The following is a 10,868-nucleotide window of genomic DNA, read 5'->3' as shown; positions in this document are numbered from 1 at the left end:
TGATTTTTATAGGATGTACAGTGGCCTTGGTTAATAATAGCAGTAACGAGCACAAAGTGATATATGATCTGTTGAAGATTGGTTAATTGTGAAGTCGAGAAACTGTGAAAGTTGATTTTGACAATGTTTTGCTATGGTTTAAAATTGCACAACATTTCAATGGCAGTCAGTATTCTGGAAATGTACCAAATACGTAGGCCAGCCGTAGTGGCGGTTCTAGACGCTACAGTCCGGAACCGCGCGACCCCTACGGTCGCAGGTTCGAATCCTGCCTCGGGCATGGATGTGTATGATGTCCTTAGATTAGTTAGGTTTAAGTAGTTCCAAGTTCTAGGGGACTGATGACCTCAGAAGATAAGTCCTATAGTGCTCAGAGCCATTTGAACCAAATACATATGGAACGCTACGGATTGTGATGTGGGATGCAGTATAAAAGACTGATGTCAAGAAAAGAAGATTTCATTATTTCATTACGACGCAACACTTCGCATCAAGACGGGCGACGCTCCACGACGCAGCAGACAGCTGGCAACTCAGCTTCAGTCATAGCCTTTCAGTGTGCAGACAACCTTTGCACAAGGCGTCGCGGCGGAGAGCGGCCCTACAAAAGCGAAAGCCACCAAGTCTGGCAAATGAGAAAGGCCAGCAAAGCATCAACAGGCAGCCACACATAGTAAATTTTGTGTTGTGCTGGTCTTATCTCTGTTAAAAGCTTCAGGAACTGCAGCAGACAGTCCTCGGCAGTCTAGTGCAGCGCAATCCACACCCTTAGGTTAGCAAGTAGTGAGTAGAATTTTATAGTAATAAATATCGGCAACATTTGCAACAATGAGTGTCAAAATAAAAAAGATTGTTGTCCTTGGGAATAGGGAGGTATGTTACTCTTCTCATGGGAGAAATGACGATGACAAACCCTCGTCAGAATTGCTTGTCGAAAGTTCCGCATCGATACAAGACATTTCAGATGTCAACAAGGTTACATTAAGATAATCATAGGATAGAAGTGAGTGTATCAAGTGGAACTCACTGCACTGCATCAGCAGGCACTGCAGCAGTCGACTGTGAGGGTGAATTGTCAAGTGAGAATACAGCAGTATATGTTACTTATCATGAAGGTGGTTTCTCAGCGAATGACAGGGATCAATTGAAAACGCCATTCAAGAAAGCAAATCTTCTATTGAAGAAAAATTTGAAAAAACAAATCAGCAAATTAAAAAAAAAAAAACAATAAAATCTGGGTAACGTAAAAGATGAGAGTCGCTTAGAAACTTCTGTCTTAATTAAGGCATATGAAGAGAGACAAAAAGTAATATCTTATGTTTTATCGTAAAACGTAGCTAAGAATAAGCGAGTTGGAAAACATGTGATCTTTGAATCACTAGCCTAGAAACTGATGTTGTACAATTAGTTAATGACTGGAAAGAGACAAATGACAATTATCTTTTTATACATTCAAGGATTACTTAGCTAAAACAGAGTAGGGGTTTGATAAAAAATGTTATACAAATAAATAATAATAATAATGATTATAAAATATCCAATATTCCACGTAACACTTTCACTTTATGTTTTTTTCCTTCTTTTTTTCCTTTCTAGAAATACTTACTCCCTAGTTATGCATAGCACAATACTAACACCTCTTCCTCTTTCTGCGCTCAACATCGCACTAATTATGGAGGGATGCTGACTCAGTTTTTCAGGACAGCAAATGGGAAGTTGCGATACAGAAAATGGCCCAGAGATCACCAGTGTGTGTGTGTGTGTGTGTGTGTGTGTGTGTAACAGAAAATGGCCCAGATCACCAGTGTGTGTGTGTGTGTGTGTGTGTGTGTGTGTGTGTGTGTGTGTGTGTAGTGATTGAAGTGTTATGAAACAATGTGTGTGTAGTGTGTGCAGTGACTGAGAGTGAGATATGAGTGAACAATGTGGCATTACATTATTTAACAAGTTATTTGTAAAAAAAAGTATTGTATACCAGGAGTAAATCTAATGATTGTCTCTAACTAGAAGTCTGTAATTATATGTGTATACGAATTAGCTTATTTTAAATTGATCTAAATTTGAAAATACTTCGACATGTTCTACATCCTTGTAAAAAGAGATCTACGGATGAATAAAGCTACTACCACTATGAAGTTGTTCATAAGCAGCAGGATTTAGAGACAGAATAGGTGCATATTGATTTGTATTTAAGGGGGCAGCAGCAGCAGCAGCAGCAGTAGTAGTAGTTAAAAAGTCATGTCCTGTGAGTGCATGTGATCATGAAACAAATTCGAGAAAAAATCTGAGGTAGAATTGGAGTCAGTGGCTCGGTATGGCATTCAAGTTGAGGTTGAAATAAAGCAAAGGCTTGATGCTTACTATGAGCGGTAAAATCAGAAGCCAAAAATTAAATTTATGTAATGTCTGATGAAAAGAATTTGCAAGGGTCTAGGATTCATATTTTATCGACCTGAGGGAGCGAATACACAGATGCATTCAAACTACAATTTGAATGAATATTTCCTGAGCAATGGGACGGTAGAAGAAAATTGGTTGCGTAATTAGTAGACTAGAAGAGAAAGCTTTATCCTGGGGAATGAGAACAGGATTACAACGCAACACATTTGACCAGTTTATAAGGGCATTTATGAAGCAGCACTCGTCGAGCGTGACACAAAATTGCATTGGGGGAGACTTATTTGAAGGTCGAAATTTCAGTAGCAGTGGTTGCAAGAGTTATAAAGAGTTCTTTAAGATATATTTAGAAAAGAATTTTTGTTTAGTCTATCCACTGAAGTAGTCGGACCTAATTTCCGTCATAATGATTAAGTTACCAGTATCCGGACAGGAAAAGTCAATCAGAATTCCGAAATCACACATGTATGGATTTTACAACCTTGAATCGATTAGACTCACTGGTTGGTAACAACCACAGTTTGGAAGGTTGGCACAGGCAAATGATGCCACCGAGATTTAATGTGACACCAGCGCAGATAGAGACACATTGGGAACAGGAAGAGAGGTCGAAGTATAAAGCGCAAGGGTCACGTAATTACTGTTACAATCCTTCCACACGAGGAAAGGGGCGATTTAATAGAGGAAGAGGAAGAAGAAATTGTTATGGGGAATCTAGAGCTTAACAGAGCCATGATAACGGAAATTATGAACGGGAGGTTTCACCTCAGAGAAACTCAGAGGACATTCGGATGATGTCTGATCACAAACTGTAGAAACTGAAGAACCACTCAAGACGAACTTTTTGGGGTATTATACCAGGGATAGTATTAACGAGGCATTGATGGAGTAGGATGAGTGAGGAGTTTCTGAAGCGTATTAGCCTAAAGTTAAAATACACAACTGAAATGCGATAGCAGTGGTAGATTCAGAATCCGAAACCAGTGAATAGCCCAAAACCTATGCGACAGGATTAAAACAGGTAATGAGATTCAGGAGTTACTGGTGCAAGGGGTAAGAATAGTCACTGCATCTGGAGTTGAAAGTAAGTTAACAAGAAGACAGGTTCTGTTAGACTTCAGGATAAATGAAGTAAAACATACAAGTAATGAAAGGTGGTACCAGCTTTATGTTTTGCGAAAAATCAGGTGGTTGATGTAAACACTTTGTTAAACTTGATGACAAAGAATGCAGTTTGGATATGGATCAGCAAATGTAGTAAAGAATTTGAGGAAATTGAGGATGAATTACGCAAAACAATCACACTATTACATTCAAATCTATCATAGAGTTTTTCTTTAGGGGCAGCTGTTTACGGATATGGGACTGATGCAACATTGTTTCATATCATAGAACCTCGTATGCAAACAAAATGTTAAATAAATGTGAAAGAAATTACTCTGTCATAGCAAAAAAGATTTGGCCATTGTGTGAGCATTCCAAAAAATTAAATTTTTATCTTTTGGGTAAGAAACTTTTTTAATTATATAGACTGAAGTGGCCAGTGAAATTTTTTACCAAGACCAGGAATCGAACCCCTGTCTCCTGTAGGTGTATTAGCCACTTAGCCACTTTGGCACAAAGGTTCGGAGAACTGCACGGATTAGCCTGGCATGCCTTCCTCCCTGATCAAAATTTTCACTGCCTCCCTTAGACATGAACAGATTCTGGGCAATTCTGTTCGTGTGTATGGGGGAACTTAAAGTAGACTGGGGTAGCAGTGAGAATTTGGATCGACGAGGGACGCATGCCAGGGAAATGCGTGCAGTTGTGTGAACCGCTATGCCAAGGTGGCTATGTGGCTAACGCTCCTTCCTAGTAAGCGGGAGACACGGGTTTGATTCCAAGCCACGGTATAGATTTTCACTCACCGCTTCAGTCTATACACATCTGTATGAGACCAGTAAAGTCTCTGAACTTGTGTCATTTCATTTTGTATGCGCAGATCACAGAGCCGGAGCCTTCTTGATAGACTGCAGGCTAACACGTGGTAGACTCACAAGGTAGGCTTTAGCATTACAGGAATATGGATTTACCTGTATGCCAAGTTCAGAAAACACTGTTGCTTACAGACTGTCTAACATTACCATAACTGACACAAAAACGCAAGAAACGAAGATTTTGAATGTGGATGGTGCACATGAAAACGGCAAGTCAAAACAAGCATAGAGAGCAAAACGAAAAAGAAATGTTAAAAATGGTGAAGTGACGATGTGAGGACAAAAATGTCATGAAACTAAGAAAATATTATTTCGTACACAATGGTATTTTGTATTAAAGGACTGATTTTGCTCCAATGGCCTACTTGCTAGAAAATAAGGGAGACAAATTAATTTTAGATGGACATCTCATTATGGACATTTTGGGCCAAAGAAGTGTACTGAGAAGCTCACGGAAACATCTGCAATATGAAGAAGACAAAAGTGTTGGAAACTCGTGATACATATCAGAAAACCAAATTCTGAAATTTTTATCGAAAATGAGAAATCTGTCCAGTCGTTTTGGACATAATTGCCGTTGACTTAGGTGACCCATTGCCAAAATTACAGTGGAAACATCTGCAATATGAAAAAGACAAAAGTGTTGGAAACTCGTGATACATATCAGAAAACCGAATTCTGAAATTTTTATCGAAAATGAGAAATCTGTCCAGTCGTTTTGGACATAATTGCCGTTGACTTAGGTGACCCATTGCCAAAATTACAGTGGAGGTTTGTGTATATATTTGTAGTTATGGGGAATGTAAAACGGCTTTTTTTTTCTTCTTCAAAAGACCGCAGGGTGCTGAAATATGAAAGCAGTGTATGTGTTTTGTTCGTTTATGTGACCAATAGAGAGTTAAGTTAAAAGAATGGAAAAGTGCTCACTAAAGGAATTGTAGTGATAGTAGGTAATGATAATGTGAAAGCCATAGTGCTGGAAAAATATATTATCATTATATGCAAACACGAATCATCTTAGAATTAAGAATAAGTGCATTTTATAGTGTATTGTGAACTTAATGACAAATATATAAATTTCAGGGAGGTTTCTTAATAAAAGTTTAAGGATAGGAATTACTAAGCCTTTTAGATCATTCTGGGTGAAAATATTCCCAAATGTGAATGTAATTATTTCAAATAAGATCAAAGTAGCGTTTAAACATCCTCAAACTAAATGAAGTTCATGACCTAACTATTCTATAAAATAAGGTATCTTAAATGAAGAAGAATTGGCAATTGAGTTCTGGCTTGATGACTATGTCACCATCCACTTGGAGGCAGTGACTTTTCTTTTCATTGGCTGAGCGAAGCGTGACCAAATAATGTAGCCCATGATTACCGAAATATTCGAGGCATTGTTGTTGATGGCTGACTTGGTGGTGTCTGTAGCCAAGTACAGTTTCCTATGTAAGAGTCGGATGGTATCTGCAGTTGAAAAGTTTCTGGTCTAGGCAGAAATCTGTTCACTGCTCAGAACGTTTATTATAGGTAGCCATAGTTGATAATAACCATTAATGGTATTGTTAAGATTTGGGTGATGAAAGCCAAAGTGAATGGTCACAATGTGAGACCATGGAATACGAGTTTTGTTCAAAGATTTATTCATGGAAGCATTAACTGCATCACGAGATTATAAAGTTTGATTTATATTAGTATTCACAAGTGTTAAATACTGATGTACTCAGTTTGAGTGTTGTGTAACATTTCATGTTAATGTTAAGAGTGCTATGGCAAGAGGTGCAGCACTAAATAAATGATAGGCAGCCCTTAAAACAGATTTATGTGCTCTTTACTGGAAAAGTGATCCATAGTTTCCTGTAGTCATAACTGTTGCTGCACCAGTTCATAAATGGAGCTATGGCCCAGTGTGATCTCCTGTGGTGAGAGAAACATTCAACTTTAGAAGACAACAGGTGAGATACAGAAAACTACGATGTGTATCTGATACTTTACACATCCAAATATAGCCCTCACATGTACAGCCAGGCCGTTACCTCCAGCTACGGGGGCACAGCTTATAGAGAAGAGGTACTGCAACAGTGCATATATATTTAGAATGTAACCCATATGCGTATGCATTAATTAAAAACAAGAATTAAAAGCTATATAATTCGAGATTCTATTGTATCCAGGAAGTTATGTGGGAAACAAGTCTGATATTTTGTCTTGATCTCTGCCAGGGAGGAGACAAACAACCTAAAAAGTGTTTTTATAAGGTAAAAAATTTTTAACATTATCTTTTAATAGTCAAGATCGAAAATATTTAAGTCTAAGTGATTACTAATTTCAGTTGATAGTCATCTTCATATCTGAAACGACAACAGAAAATTGCACTAAGAATGGGCACTAAAATGTAAAAATGAATAAAATAGAAAATAATTAGTCAAATAATATACACTGCACATCATAAAACCATAACAAAATTAAGAACAGCGCGTGGAAGAATATAAACACATAAGATTAATAAATAAAACTGTTCATGTGTGACACAAATACATACAGACAAGAAGGAAGGAAAAAGGGATTATATAACAAATACCAGTGCTCAAAAAAGAGTAAAACGAAGATGAGGCTGTAAAATGAGTACAAAGGCTACATTACATAGGTAAGCCTGATGTGGCACAATGCCTATGTAAGTGTGTACAGCCTGACATCTATGTTCATGTGCTGAGCAAAGTTGAAGAGAAGTAATGACGGCAGCAAATGTTCAGCAGACATGTAATCCACAGGTATGTCATAGCCTGACGTTTAAGTTTATTGGCTGGGCGAAGTTGACCGGACATCTTGTAGCCTACGGACGTCCAGCTGACAGGCATCAGCTGTACAGCCAGCAGAACATACATTTACAAAAAGAGGTGTCAAAAGCACACCACACTATTCTGTAAGTACGCATGTCGTAGATCGACGTCTAGGGTCATGAGTTGGACGAAGATGAAGAGACGTGATGATGTCCACAATTTTCAACCAAGGTTGAAAAAATCCGGTTAGCAGAATACCAGCAAACTCCAAATCACAGTACAAAGAAAAAAGTGTTCATAAAAGGTCATGAAAAATATGAAGTATCCTTGATTAAAAAGGCGCTGATCGTTAAGTATGAGGTCAGGGTCTATCTTAATTCGACTGAAGATTCTCAATTGCCCCAACGAGTGCGGTTTCCTACGCTTTTGAGGCCTATGCACTATCTCTGTTTTATCATTGATATCCTGAATATCATGCTGATCAGGAACCAAATGCCCTCTAGAAGACCTTTTGTTCTGAGAGTATGTGCGCTCTCTATATATATATGTGACCAGATAATTAAAATGGATAAAATATTTTCTTCGTGTTTTGCGTTAGCTTATAAATTCATTACATTTTTTTGAAATCCATCTTAGCAGCAAAGTCATTAACGCTTCTGGTGTAATAGTTCAGTCAGATTCTTCTGATTTGAAGGTACATGTAAAAATAATTATCGCGGCCATCGTTCATAAAAATTAAGGTTCTTACAAGAGATTAATCTTTCTCTTCCAAAAGTTTGAGGCGTTTATTAATCTTCTGCACTTTGTCCGAATCAGTGTTGCCCCCACATAAATAAAAGTGTGTCTTTTCTTGTGTAAACTAATTTATTTGTGAAATCTAGTAACATATTATTACTGATAAATTACAAAAAATGCTACTACGAACAATTTAAGGGCTTACATATTCCTGTGGCAAGATTTAGCCTATTTCGTAAAGAACCTTGACATAAATTTCGATTTAAGGATTTATAAGGTGCGCCAGCATGTGTTTGGAGCGGTATTGAAAGTGGTACAATATACAGAAGGCAGTCACAAAGTTTTTATAACCACCTCGAAAAAATAAAATTATGTAGTTAATTTTTTGTCGTCTGCAGATACATAGATGCATCCCTGGTATGCACTGAAGTCGCCTTATCACAGTGTCATGGCACCCAGTTAGAAGAGACAAAACGACTTAGCGCAGCCCACTGATAAAGAGGAGTTTTGTGTGGTAATTAGACTTCAGTAGCAGAGAAAGTGTTGCAGCTGTATCAGGCTAGTCCAGATGAGTCCCTTAGCAATATGGATTGGCTAACACAGTATTAAACGTGTGAGGTCAATCCAAACGACTACTTTAGTTGTATGTATTTGCTGACAGGTTTACAGCAAAAAGCAAAGCTCCACCGCTTTGACAGTCGACAGGCGAATTGGGGCCGACCGACCTCATACAATGGCGTCATTTGGATGTGCCCCATACGAGTCTTCCCACGAAGGAATAATCCCAGGTGGTACTGGAAACTGAACCCAGGTTGTCCATATGGCAATCATCTACAGATTACAGGGACACTTATTTGTATTTACACTGCCTGATAAAAAAAGGGAAGCACCCAGAACTGGAGGAGGAAACGAAATGAAACTTCATGGGTTGAAAGGTATGTGATGTTATTTTAATGATTACAAAATCGAGCTAAATTTACAAAGAACTTGGCAGTATTAAGTCACCTATCAGTCTGATGTTGCACCCACTCTGGCATGGATGCGTACTCTTTCCTAAGTCAAGGTGACACACAAATTTTGCAACAGGTCCTTGGCATCCTGGGACGAAGTTGATGTCCGAGATGGTCTCACATATGTTTTATTGGTGACAGACCTGAGGATCCTGCTGGCCACAGGAGAAAATCAGCATTACCCAAACAGTTCATAAAGACAAGCATTGTCCTGTTGAAAAATGCCACCACCATACTGACGCATGAGAGGTAGCGCATGAGAATGCAGAATTTTTGGAAAACAGGGTTGTTGAGTGAAGCAGCGACTAGTATGATTAATCAATAATTCAAAAACAGTCTTAATCGCATTTATTATCATTATACCGCTAACCGGTTTCAACCCGACGTAGGGTTCATTTTCTGGGGTTTTACACCATCGGTCGACTGCTGGTGGTGTCACTCCTGTCACTAGATAGTTTCCTGCCGTTATGTAGACAGGAGTGACACCAACAGCAGTGGACCAATGGTGTAAACGCCCAGAAGATGACCCCTACGTCGGGTTGAAACCGGTTGGCGGTATAATAATAACAATAAATGCGATTAAGACTGTTTTTGAATTACTGGGAATGCAGAATGTCCTTGAGATTGTGCCGTCAGAGTTCCCTCAGTCACTACCAGCTATGACCTGAAGTCATACCAGATGTCTCCCCACTCCATGGCGTCAGGAGTAACACCGCAGTGTCTGTCAGAAACATTGGAAGAATGGGACCTTTCCCCACGTAAACATCGTACTTGCCGATGACGGTCATCCACGGTAACGCTCAACCGCGATTCACGGTTCATCACTGAACACGATGCGCGTCATTCTTCACCATTCCATGCTTCTTGGTCATGGTACAACTACAAACATAGCCGTTTATGTTTCGGCGTTAACGCCAACCTACATATGAGACGGTAATTCTCTAGTCCGGATGCAGAAAGTCAATAGTTTGTCTGAGACGTAAAATGTTGCAGGGAATCAATCACGTGATATCGGATGGCAGGTACAGATGTGGAGGGGTTACGATGTGTTTGGTGGACACTATGGCAGTCCTCCTGTGTGGTGATCAGACGTCGCCGACGGGAATCTTGTTGACAGGTATGCTGGCCCTCACCTTTCCTGGAGGCGAACACCGGGCCACTGTCACATTCAAATGCCCCACAAATCTGGACATTGCGCGATTCGACCAACTGGCCAAATTGAGACCCCAATGAGGCCCCTTTAAAACTCTGACCAGTGATGATAACGCTGTCTCACATGAAAATGTGGCATCGCTTTGTCCTTCATAGTGATCACTCAACTTCTGACGCTGTCGACACTCTCTGTGTATCCTGCCAGTCCTGGTATCAACACTGAACACGAAAAAAACAAAATACACTCTGGTAGCCGTTCTATTGCCAACGGTCTTGCCGCAGTGGTAACACCGATTCCCATCAGATCACCGAAGTTAAGCGCTGTCGGGCTGGGCTAGCACTTGGATTGGTGACCATCCGGTCTGCCGAGCGCTGTTGGCAAGCAGGGTGCACTCAGGCCTTATGAGGCAAACTGAGGAGCTACTTGATTGAGATGTAGCGGCTCCGGTCTCGGAAACTGACGTACGGCCGGGAGAGCGGTGTGCTGACCACGTGATCCTCCATATCCTCATCCAGAGACGCCTGTGGCCTGAGGGTGGCACGGCGGCCGGACGGTACCTTTGGGCCTTCATGGCCTGTTGGGGAGGAGTTTGGTTTTAGTTAAATTTTAGCCGTTCTATTAGTAACAGAGATTTGCAGCTCTAATCATTTACATACAAGCCGATAGTTATACAAGGAAGAATTTAAGATTGACATCAAACCATGTATTATGGGTGCTTCTCTCCATTTTTGTCAGACAGTGTATTTTATTTCTTTTATTCGCCACAATTATAGACCATTGTGTGGGAGTCTAACGTGAGCTACATAACCGACAT

General features: G+C 39.8%; 1 pseudogene; it reads left to right on the top strand.

Annotated features, from left to right (window-relative positions):
* The first annotated feature begins 10,316 nt into the window (after window positions 1–10,316).
* LOC126476959 (5S ribosomal RNA) lies at window positions 10,317–10,434 on the top strand (annotated as a pseudogene).
* The last annotated feature ends 434 nt before the right edge of the window (window positions 10,435–10,868 follow it).

The sequence above is a fragment of the Schistocerca serialis genome, chromosome 4 (genome assembly GCF_023864345.2).
Source record: "Schistocerca serialis cubense isolate TAMUIC-IGC-003099 chromosome 4, iqSchSeri2.2, whole genome shotgun sequence".
NCBI classification, from domain to species: Eukaryota; Metazoa; Arthropoda; class Insecta; order Orthoptera; family Acrididae; genus Schistocerca; species Schistocerca serialis.
This window is presented reverse-complemented; position numbering and strand designations above follow the sequence as displayed.